Below are 12,998 nucleotides of genomic sequence, written 5' to 3' on the forward strand. Positions count from 1 at the left end.
CCCACCAACAGTGTAGGAGGGTGCCCATCTCTCCATACCCTTGCCAGCATCTATAGTCTTTTGATTTGTTCATTTTAGCCACTCTGACTGGCATGAGGTGGTATCTCAGTGTGGTTTTGATTTGTGTTTCCCTGATGATGAGTGATGTTGAGCATCGTTTCATGTGCCTGTAGGCCATCAGGATGTCCTCTTTGGAGAAGTGTCTGTTTATGTCTTCTGCCCATTTCTTCACTGGGTTATTTGTTTTTTGGGTGTGGAGTTTGGCGAGTTCCTTGTAGATTTTGGATACTAGCCCTTTATCTAATTTCAAATATAATAGGAATTGATAGATATCACTCACATTTAAAAAGCCTCTTTGAGGGGCCTCCAGATGGCTCAATCTGTTAAACATCCAACTCTTGATTTTGCATCAGGTCATGATTTTATGGTTTGTGGGACTGAACCCCACATCAGGCTCTGTGCTGACCCCATGGAGTCTGCTTGGGATTCTCTCTCTTCCGCCGCCCCTCTCCAGCTCATTACTCTCTCTCAAAATAAATAAACATTTTTTAAAGCCTCTTGTGATCTCATTAATTTTTAATAGTGTAGATAATCCCTGAGACCAATGCATTTGAGAACTACTATCTTAGCAATAATAGAAAAGATATTAAAGCCCTGCTTATTCTGACCCAAAGCCCATGCTTCTTCCAACTGACCACAATGCATGTCATTACAGATACACTACAGAGCTTGACATTTCCAAGAAAACAGGGGCATTATTCTCTAAACATATCACAAGAAAAAAACTTGGCACCATAATGACCTGATATTATTTTAAACACATTTGAGATTTTTATAAACCATACAACATATGCATCTCTTACTTAAAATAATTTAAATGGCATTTATTACTATTATTTTAGTCACAGGTGCAAAACAATTCCCCCTATTTACCTGCGATATGCTACCTAGGGGAGTGCATAATTTTTCAAAAGACTGAGAATGTAGTATTAGGCCAAAAGTGAATTATGCCTTAAGACGTTGTTCAATTAAATTAAGAAGTGCCATATCCTTAAAATTTGTTCTTCTACTCTTTGGTACAATATTTTAAGTGCCCCCCTCCATATGCTAAGACATATGCAGTTACCCTTAATTCCATAGATATACTTTTAATTGGGGTAATTTGTCTTTCTAGGTAAAAAAAAATCTGACTTGTTAAACAAGTCACATTATAGTAGGTTTGCCCATTTTCCCATTATCAAGAATATCTGTCTACTTAGTCTGCTAACAAGTCATAATTCTTTCTGTCTCAATAAAACTGCAGGCTAATATCAAATTTCACAGGGTGAATTTCATGATATTGGTATGATTAAAGGTAATTTGATAAATTTTTAAAAAAAACTCTAAGTTTCATACCCAGTAAAATCTAAAAAAGATGTTCATATGGAAAAAGGAGATTCCAAGTAGAACGTTTTCTTTGACTGTACCAGAATAAGCAATAAAACTTTAATATCTAGTTGGCCAGTAATTTAAATATTGAGGATGAAATGGTTGAACAAAACTATGCTATTGAAGAATGTTTCACATGGCTTAAATATCATTGGCTCCTAGATAAAAGAGCACATACTTCTTTTGGGGAAAAAAATGGAGAACCAAAGCAAATCAACAAGAAATGAGAAACTATATAAAATGAGAACTATTGAAAAGCAAAAATGTTTTAATAAACAGATAGGGGGTGCCTGGGTGGCTCTGTCAGTTAAGCCTCCGACTTCAGCTCAGATCTTGATCCCACGGTTTGTGAGTTGGAGCCTCCCTGCCACCACCCCCCAACCCCGGCCCCCCACCTCCCTGCCACTCCTCCCTGTCGGGCTCTGTGCTGAGAGTTCAGAGCCTGGAACCTGCTTGGGATTCTGCAACTCCCTTTCTTTCCCTGTCCCTCCCCCACTTGCACCCGATCTCTCTCAAAAATAAATAAACATTAAAAAATGTTTTTAAATACAAGAGAAAAATAAATAACTCATTAAGAAATCTACTACATGTAGATAGGACTATGTATAGATCAAAACAAGACGAAATTCAAAATGTAGGGAAACCAGGAAGTAAAAACCAAATCTGGACAATGCATGGAAAGAGATACTCAGTTTAGGTGATCTAATTCATCAATATCTATACCTCGAAGGGACCTCAGAGAGCATTGAGTTATTTCAAGTATTAGTTCTTTTTTTAAAGCAGGTGAATACTTCTTTCCCAAATAAAATTATATATGGAATAATAATCAATGTAGTTGAAAGAAGCAGAGTTCTCTTCGCAGGCTGAACTTAAACATAGGGATGCATGGTGGTTCGGGTTGTGGGCAGGTAGCCAGCAGCATGAAATAGAGGGGCAAATGGGGAATGTTTTAAATGCTATCGTAAAAGCAATGATAGAATCATGTGTATATGGTGATAGAATGTGGGGCTGCCACTGGGATGAGAAATCATTCTGGAGTCACGGGGAAGGCCAGAGGTGCTAGTCAGACAGACCAATGAAGGGATCACAAAGTGCCGATGCAGGAGACACTGGACCGCACACACCAGTAGCAAAATCCCTAAATCGATGGTACACAGTACGGACTCCAGTCTTTCAAGTTTTCTAGTTTAAAGCAGCTTGTGCCTGTTTATAATTATTACTTAAGAAATCACTACTAGGACTTAAACAGTATTCTCTTTTGGAGGATCCATAAAAACAATTTCTTAGTTCTACAAGTAGGTGCACACCTCAGTAAATACTTGGTTACATTTACAAAGCCCTGCAGAGCAGTGAAACCAATCATAAGCTTCAGCGGGCTTCTGTCTTCATGTTGGCGATTAAAGTCAGATTTGCAGCCCACTCTTGTTAAACGCTGCCAAGTATACAGCAACATACAATATCGATCTTGGTTACTGGCTTTATTCTGGGATATAGTTCATTACAACTCATTTTTACCATTTCATTAAAATTTGTATTATCTCATTATGATATATATTTGATATTTATTTTTTAATGTTTATTTACTTTTGAGAAAGAGAGTGCGAGCAGAGGAGGGGCAGAGAGAGAGACACACACACATAGAACTCAAAGCAGGCTCCAGGCTCTGAGCTCTCAGCACAGAGCCTGACTCGATGCATGTATTCACAGACTGTGAGATCATAATCGGAGCCAAAGTTGGATGCTTAACTGACTGAGCCACGCAGGTACTCCTATATTTTGATATCTTAACAAATTCCTAAAATCTGTTTCAGAATCAAGCAGGATATTAGTAAATAGATATTTTAATCTTGTTTTCTAAATAGTAACAGTGGAAGTATATACACTCTGAAGAAGGTTTTGAATTCTAGGACTAACATTCAAAATCTTTAATCATTGTATTGCGTTCCTTCAGACACAAAACGACAGTATTACAAAATCAGTACAGCCCCCTTACTCTACAGCGTTGCCTCATATAAGTAATGCACTTGCACGTGAGACGGCTTACCGGCGTTAGGTGTACAATCTGTCGACCTGGAAAAAAGCAAAACCAGCTTCCTTCTAAGGAATTATGCTCAGAAATTTGGCTCAGAGGTTTGGCATCAGTGACATCCATCAATTAAGCAAATCAGGCTAGACTTCTTTTGTTCAATTGCTTGAACAAAGTATACTTAATTATGCTCCTTATCTGATAAAGTAAGCATCCTAAAGTTATCAGAAAGTACCCTGAAAAAGAGATATAGTGAAAGCAAGCCGAGAAAGAATTTCCAAAAGTTTTTTGTTGATGTTGTTTAGCTATGCCATAATTATCATAATAATTGAAACTTGAGGGCAATACATATTGTTCTTGAATACAGGTTTTGGGAACAGAAGTTAAGGCAATGATGCTGATACTAGGTAATGAGAAGTAGGAGCACTTAACTAACAATGAAGAAGAGCAATTTGTGGCATACCAAGTCAGGGCATGAAGACAAGAAAGAATAAGGAATGTGGTCATTTTCACTTGATTGAGGTGATTTCCTTCATATAAACTAGTAATTGACAAATTTTTCACAACTCATTGTTAAAGTAAGAGTTACAGGAATTCAGGTGAAATTTCTTCTAGTTCAGTGACCTGCCCAGCCATGTGGACCTCTTTTGAACAGATTGAAATAGTGTGCATGGATATGGGGACATGGGGATTGAAGTGACAATTCCAGAGGAAAGAAGCAGTTTTCACAAAGGCATAGGAATTGTCCACTTTGGCTAGAGCTGAGATCTTTTTAGGAGAAATAAGAAAACCATAAAATAAAAAAAAAAATCAAGATCCAGATCATAAATAATCTTGCAGGCCAGATAAAGAAGCACCTGGCCTGTAACTTAATGACATTGATTCTGATTTACAAACTCCAGACTGTGATATTATTAATAAACAGTCTAAATTTAGAAAAGCAGAGAGTAATCATTCCATTGCCATTCAATAATGTGGTTTAGTACCACCTGAGTTAGTAAAACTCTACCGTTAGCAGAATTAGCCTCAAATCTTAGCTTTGCTTCTTGACCTCTGAAAAGTTACTTAACATCTGTGTATCTCATTTTCATCATCTTTAATTGGTAATGGGACACTAATTGTACAGTTGAGTTGTTTAGAATTTAATCAAATAACGCAGGTAAATCAAATTATTTGACATAAGATATACATATTGACACCAATATATACTTATATAAAAATAATACTTATAATTTGTTAATTATCTTGCCAGCCATGCCAAGCAAGGGACCTCAAATTTTACTTTATCATAAAGTATTCCTTTCTAATTATTGATCAAAAGATGGTAATTAGGACCTGGAAAAGAAAAAAAGAGTGTGCTAACTGCATTGATGAGAAAAGTCAAGTAAGAAATTGCCTTTTAAGAGACAGAGTACAGAAAATAAATGAACAAGTGAATGATTAATAAATAAATTAAACAAAAGAAGTCATTTCATTAACCAAAGTTTAAAATGGGTGAGTAAGTTTTCCATGACCTTCCCAAGGTTACTCAGGCAATCTTGCTATGCCTTCCTTGTCAGCGAATATGGAGGAATATGTCACTGGAAGAGGTCTACAAAGGTTACCCAATCCATCTCTCCTCCAGCTGGGACCACACTGACACAGACAACATTCACACAATTCCTCCACCATCGATTTTTAAAACCTTCAAGCAAACTGATGGTTCAGTTTTCTGTGGTAACCTTTGCCAAAATTCAATGGCCTGCTTTGTCAGAAAAGCGGTCCTCATTGCCAAATTAAGTCCCTCTCACCTATCCTATCATGTTTTGATCTTAGTTTCATTAGAAAGTGTCACATATTGAAATTTTAAAAATCAATTTAATAAGCAAATTTACTGATTAGGTGAAATTCAGTAATTTCCCTATGGTTTGTATAGTTTTCTAAAGAGTCGATGCCATCACTCTTTAAGAAAAATAATGTATATACTCAAAGCTTGAATGAAGATGTAGTTGAAGACTATTTTTCCATGACAGCCACAACCGTATCTCCCATTTCAGATGTTCTTCTAGAATCTTGTGTCTCATCTACCCAGTGGTTAAATCTAACGCCAGTCTCTTTATATTCGTAGCTTGTAACCAACAGATTGTGGCTCAAGTGATACAGTATGACTCACAAGGTAAGGGCAGAAAAAGCCATCAAAGGAGCACCTGGGTGGCTCAGTTGATTAAGAACCCAACTCTTGATTTCAGCTCAGGTCATGATCTCACGTTCATGAGATTGAGCCCCACGTGGGGGTCTGTTTTGACAGGGCAGCCTGCTTGGGATTTCCTCTTTCCTACTCTCTCTGCCCCTGAGACCCCCTCAAAATAAATAAACAGTTTTTAAGCTAGTGACTTCCACATTGCAGGCAAGAGACTCTCAGCCAGCATGTCAGTGGCTTGAGTTTCCTGAGGCTGCCATGCTATGTATACATCCAAGTGCAATAGTCCTGAGACTGCGTGCAGACAGAGAAATGACCAGCCAGCTCCCAGGTGTTCCAGCCTGCTGCTATTCTAGCTCTAGGCAACATGTGGCTGCAACCGCATGAGCCTCCAAGTCTGAATTGCCCAGCCAAACTCTTCTCAGAATCTTGACCGCAGAGATCATGAGATAATGAATTGATTATTGTTTTTTAAATCACTATGTTTGAGGTCGATTTGTTATATAGTTATAGTCACCAGAATATCGCATTTACTAGAACACTGTAAAGATAGAGGTCTAAGATATAGGTCTAGCACCTATGTGGAAAGCTAAAATTGATAAGCTACAAGTAACAAGCAGAAAGGGGTATTGCAATTTTTTAAAAAATGTACTTTGGGTGTGATAAAGCATCTGAAAGTGTTTTGTAATCTTTAAAGCACTATACAAATGCAAAATGGTTTGGTTAAATGACATGATGAATTGTGAAATATAAACACAAAGCCTCTGAAAAAGAACTTTTCTCATTCTTTAAGACTCATGGCAACTATCATCTCCTTTTGATGTCTTCCCTGATTCTTCCAGAAGGGGTTAATTGTTCTCTCTTCTGTACCTGCACTGTATCTTGCACTTCTACTGCTTCAGTTAAAAGATATATTCTTTGTTTATTTTTCTATGTCTGTCTCTCCTCCTAGACTGTAACCTCCTTGAATACAGGTCCATGTATTATTTATCTCTGTGTCTCTAAATCTTAACACATAGTAAGCGCTGTCACATAGTAAGCACTAATACATTCATGTGTGCTGAACAAACAAACGAGGAAGAAATTAATAACTATTCTCTGACAATGTATACAGTCATGGTCATGCACCAAAAGACTTCTTAAGCATAGGTGAACAATTTGATTTCAGCTTTCAAAACACTCATCATTTCTATAAGACAATGGGAAGGAAGTCTGCCTTCCCACTTATCTCTATACTGAAAAATTCCATTCCAAAGAACTTTTTCTGGGAAGTTATCTTCTGCCATTTAATCGTTTTTCTTCTACCTGAAAAGCCTCTGAAACTCTGAAGGCCATACCCCTTTCATTGGCTCCACTATCCTTTTTACCTATCTACCTTCTGTGTACAGTCATCCCCTGATATGTGGGCAATATAGTCCAAGACTAACTACAGATAGAACCGAAACCTTATATACTGCATTTTCTCCTATATGTACATATCTAGAGTGAAGTTAGACACAGTAGGAGAATAACAACAATAACTAATAATAAAAGTATGTGAGTGTGATCTCTCAAAAAAATACTTCATTATTCTGTATTCACCCTTCATCTTGTGATGACATGAGATGATAAAATGCCTACATGATGAGATGCAGTGAGGTGAGTGATGTCAGCATTGTGATGCAGCATTAGGCTACCATCCACTTTCTGATGACTCATCAGAAGGAAGATCATTGGCTTCCAGCTCACTGCTGACCATGGGTAACTAACTGAGACCTCTGGAAGTGAAACGGTGGATAAGGGGTGACTACTATACATGTTTATTTTTTGTTGATTTAAAGATAATAGTCTTTTATAACTTAAAATATTATATTTTTTCATTTTACATAAAGGAAGTTGGAATGACAAGGTTTAATGTTCTTATTTTTTGTGTCTTTTAAGTCATCATAATTTTATGTATATATTTTAACATAACAAGGAAGAAGCAATTGAGATGTGTTTTCAACAGGTCATAAAATCTACTGATATCCGATTCTGTTATGAAATGTATTTACAGAGGTGTCAAATTTTCTCCTAGGCCAATTATTTATTTACTTATTTTTAATTTTTTTAATGTTTATTTATTTTTGAGAGAGACAGAGTGTGAACAGGGAAGGAGCAGAGAGAGGGAGACACAGATTCTGATGCAGGTTCCAGGCTCTGAGTGGTCAGCACAGAGCCTGATGAGGGGCTCAAACTCCTAGACTGCAAGATCATGACCCAAGCCAAAGTCATCCACTTAACCCACTGAGCCACCCAGGCACCTCGCCAATTTTTTTAAAAAGAAAATATTGTTACTCACTATCAAATTTTCTATTTGAATAGCATTCACATCTTTGTTTTATATTTTTATTTTAAATTCCATTTGAATTTTATTGTCTTTTCTCTTTTTTATTCTTATCTCACAGGCTAATTCCTGTTTTTACTGGGATTTTTCAGGAATCTCGTATTTAGTGCCACTTGTAAATTCTCTTATTAATATAGTTTATTCATCTTACAGAATATGAATTCAGATATTTAAATATTAAAACATAGTATCAGTTTCTTTACAGTTATGAGTCTAACTTGTTGTAGAGAGGGTTCCCATTAATTTGGTATTTTTTTGCATTGTGATTTGTATGAAACTATGGCCACCAAGAGTTTTGCATGAGTCTGATTCTATGAAGTAAAGTGATTTTTTTCCATTACGAGTTTGTGTTAATGGAAAAAATTTCTTACTTTAAGTAATTTTTTTTGTTAGTATATACTCTACAAAGAAAGAGTTCTTTCTGTACTTTTAAAACTTAGGCATGTGCTGTTTTTATTACTTTAAAACAATTTGTTGTTGTAGTCATAGTCCTTCTGGATAGGAACAAATAGTAAAAACAACAATAATAATAGTAACTTCCTTTCATTTCAAACTTACAATATATTAAGTATTTTCCTAGGCACTTTTCATACTGATAACTAGAGCTAACATAGTTTGCCATGTACCAGGAACACTCTGGTGCTTAACATATGTTAACATATATAATCATCACTGTAACTCAGGAGCAAGAGACTTAATATTGTCCACATTTTGCTCAGGAGGAAGCAAAGGCACAAAGTCAACTAACTTGTAAGCAGTTGAACGAAGATTAAAATCCAGACTCTCTGAATCAAGATTTTTAACATTATGCTCTTTTCTCCTCATGCATAACACCCTATTAGCTGGTCATTTATTTATATGTAAAATGAGGCTCAAGTAAAGACTACTACAAAATTCCCACAGCTCCTGAATGCTGGAGTTCAGATTTGAATCACCACCTGTTTGGTTGCAAAGATGATGCATTTCCCATAGTGTGGGTGAAATGATCCAGTGATGAGAGGCGAGTCGAGAGGGCTAACTCTCTGGACCTTCCAGATGAGGCCAGCAGCCTGCTCTAATTCTCTAACTCTTCCTGTTCTGCACCACAGCTGCTTGAAACCTACATGACACATTCTCCGTACATCACCGCAGTCAAGGTGTGTTTCTTATGAATTAAAATACAGCTGATTGTGATATAAAGAAACTTTCTTTCTAGAAGATTTGTTAAACTGCCTCATTCAGTATTCTGTTCCTAAGTGCTGTATAGGTAAGTGTTAATGAATCAAAGCTCAGAATTGGTGGTTAATCATAATCAATCAGAACAGCAGTAATAAGAACAAATTGTCCATTTAATTGATGGTATCTCTTCCTGTCTATGTCAGTTTCATTATTAATGAACATTTCGTAACTCCCTTACTTAAAGAAGTAACTACCAACATTACTTTGATAGCCTGAATGTTGTTTGGTATTCTAGGCTTCTCTGGAATATTGTTTTACTCTCCCTATCCTACTTTATTAATGATAGTGCTGGCACTTAACATGCTTTTCAATGGATCTCTTCTGCAGTCACCTGTTGAACAGAAAGAAAATACTTTCTTGTCAGGAGTAGTTCCCTGTGGCTCCTACGTTCATATCCATTATATTGGCAATATTTCCTCCATATACTACCTGGACTCAGCTAGACTGCAGAAACCAACTATCATCCCAAACCTGTCACATAACAATCAGATCTGTCGAAACAATTTTAAAGACTATGAGCTTCACTCTGTCATAGTTAAATGATCCCTTTTACCCACCGCTAAAAATATTACATGCCTCCTGACTTTGTTTAATTGTTCGCAAAGAGCAATTTCGTAGACTGTCATTGTCAGTTAAAGTTTCTGAAGAGCCAGCTCTCAAGCAGAAACTGAAATGATGAGGCTCAGAAGATTAGCATACAACCCAAAAGAGAAGTAATACTAACGAAGCTGAAGCCACATAGTGCTATTGACTTCATAGCCAGCTGTGAGATTCAAACTCCAAACTCCCTCCCCCAAGCTCCACCCTTTCTGAGAATCTTCTTCCAAGACAGAATATCATCTTCTCAGCTGCTCAGTTACAGGAGCTTACAGACCCTGAGGTTAATTTCTGCCTGGATCACGCTCTATGGCTTTACTCAGTCTAAAATTTGGTGCCAAAGAATGTTTAATGAGTTCCAAAGAGGCAATCACCAGCACAGAAGTGAATTTAAATTTCACACTAATGCCAGCTAGTGCTTCATGGGCAGAACCGCAGCCAACCAGCCCACGTTTTATAGCTGTCTCTCCCTCATTTGCATTTGCATTTTCTTCTATGCCACTAGCACTTCCATTTGTTTTTGAAGCACAGTTGTTCCAAAGCACAGGTTTCAATGTTCTATATAGATATTTGGTTTTGATTTGGTCTGAAGGTTTTTCTGGTTTTATATAAGCCACATTAATTCTCTGCCCCTCCTCCCTACCCCAAATTCTCTCCATGTTCTCTAAGGAATTAAAAGAAGATGCAATCGGATAAACTATAATCTGGCATGGCACAACCTAATTTTTCCTGATTACAATAAAAGACAAAATAAGAACCACAGATCATTGTGTGTTATGTTGCCACTGTTGCCCATTATAGCATAAGGACCACTAATCAATTTTTAAGACTTTCTAAATGTCAAAAAGGGAGCTCTAAATGATGGCTTAGAGGAAATATACCAAGCGTACATAAGTCTCACGGCCAGCCACTTCCGCACCAGGTTGATGATAATGTTCGGTGTGCTTAAATTGGGCAGGTTTTCTACTTTTTAAAAGAATTCTTACAGCTTGTATATGCCTTGTACCACCTGCAAGATGGTAACGATGCAAAAAAACTACCTTTTCTAATTCTGACCTGGTACCATTGATTTCTCTCTAAAAGGATTAAATAGTGAGATTTTATATTGCAATCCTCTAAGGCATGGCCTAAACCCGAAAATATATTACTGCCAGATATTTATTTTGGATCTTTCATAGAAAAGATTATATAGGAAATTGATCGTTTGCATAATTTATTCATGTTTATTCATGCACCCAATAAATATTTATTGAAAACCACTGTATACCAGACATTATAGTAACCAGAGAAAGCGATAAAACCCTTAAAAACTGGGTCCATAAAGAAGGGGTTGGCAATAGCGAGGAAAGAGGACTAAACCAAAGAAAACATCATTTTCATATAAAGGACAGTTCAGGAATCTCTCCTTTTGGGCTTTTAAAATATCCTGTCCCTGGTCCTCTCCCAATCATACCAATTCTGACCTCATTAGAAGATCTGGTCTCTTCTAACTGTAGCTGCATCAGTGATGGCCGAACTAGGCTGAGCACAGAGTGGAAGGAAGCAAGCATGAACATGTGTCACTGGAAGTTAGCACAGGACCTGGTTTTCCTGCCAGAGGTTTTCAGTAACATGGGAACAGGTGGAAAGGGAGTAGACTCTTGTTGTAAGCAAGGATCATAAGTTTGTACATGAAAAGTTTGGAAAGTATGTTTTAATGCATGACCACCATATGACTACTCAACTGGCACATTTTAGAATTTCATGGTGCTATATGTGTTCCACGTCAATCATTTCTCTGAGACACATTCATTAAAGACTTGGAGCATACTTCCATCAGTGTTATAATTTCTTTTAACATTAGCTTTTAATCAGCTATAAGAAATAGAATACACTAGTTATTATTTTTCCAGTGAGTGAGCCCAAGTTTTGATTATGTGGACAATACTTTTATCTTGAGGATTTAGAAGGATTTGGTTCCTCCTCTGTTGGATGATGAAGAAGAAGGAGAGGAGGGAGGACGAAGAGGAGGAGGAGGAGCAGCAGCAGCAAGAAAAGGACAAAGAAATACTTCCTTAAAAACAAGTAATAAAATCACGCTTTCTTAGGGTCATGGTGAAGAGTATTGAACTTTTGAATTATGAAACTTACATATACAAGGAAAGTGGTGATTTTTATTGTTTTAGGTAATTGACAGCAGAGGTAAGACAAAAGGCAGTAAGAGAAAGCTTTGATATCAAATACAGTCCAATGATAGAGGCTTTTGTCTGGATTTCTAAAAATAGAGAAAAAAAACCCCACCCAAATTTGTTTTTGGTCCTGCAATCTTTTGTAGCACTGCCCTAGTATTTCTCCCAATCTTACTTAATATAAGGTAATTGTTTAGTGCCAAGGCACATTATGGAAAAGTAAAGCACTCAAATGATAGTAAATTCAGTTATATTTTATATATTGCTTGATATTAATCCTATGTTCTTTGTATCTTTAATGATATTTTTCTTAATTCTATTATGAACTATTCCAGGTAACTTGACAGGGCATTAGTTTGTGAATAAACAATTTGCAAGGTACAAATGCTTTGAAAGAAGGAAATTAATGTGAAATGAAAAAGCCAATGATAGACCTTATTCCAGGCTCTGAATACAAAATCTAATATATCAAATACATTTTTTTTCTTATTGGATATTTTCAGTCCATTGAGTTTAAGACATAATTGGATTTTTCCAAAAAATAATCAAGCTCAAAATCAAAAGTCCTTTTCACAGGGGTTTTACATAATTTAAAACCTTGTTTCTATATTTGGATAGAAAGTACTATAGTAAGAATATTCAGGCAGCTCTTTATTGAACACAAACTTATCAACCATTTACTACGTGTACAAAACTAGGTACACTGAGATTGCAAGGATTAGTTAGTGATGAAACCTGTTTTTAAGGAACACTTGTAGGAGAGATAAGACACGCACATAAATATCCAAAAAAAAGCAATGAAACATATTTTTTTTGTGATATAAAAGTGGTTTCTGGTTAAATATTACCAATGTTCAGAAAGGAGAAGTTATCTTCACCTGAGTTCAGGAGAGTTGGGATGTTTTTCAGAAGAGTTGTCATTTAAGCAAGGCTTTGACAAATAGGTAGGTTTAGGTACATGGAATTCATTTAGGTACATTTCAGTACATGGGAAGAGAAATTCAAGTGGAAGGAAAA

At 36.5% G+C, this 12,998-nt stretch overlaps 1 long non-coding RNA gene across 1 annotated transcript; it reads left to right on the plus strand.

Moving 5' to 3' along the window:
- Positions 1-3,169: 3,169 nt before the first annotated feature.
- On the plus strand, positions 3,170-10,568 carry LOC115282174. Its single transcript, XR_003904539.1, has 4 exons — positions 3,170-3,191; positions 5,562-5,609; positions 9,087-9,134; positions 10,483-10,568. It is a non-coding gene; the product is annotated as an uncharacterized LOC115282174 (long non-coding RNA).
- The last annotated feature ends 2,430 nt before the right edge of the window (positions 10,569-12,998 follow it).

This window comes from Suricata suricatta, chromosome 2 (genome assembly GCF_006229205.1).
Source record: "Suricata suricatta isolate VVHF042 chromosome 2, meerkat_22Aug2017_6uvM2_HiC, whole genome shotgun sequence".
NCBI classification, from domain to species: Eukaryota; Metazoa; Chordata; class Mammalia; order Carnivora; family Herpestidae; genus Suricata; species Suricata suricatta.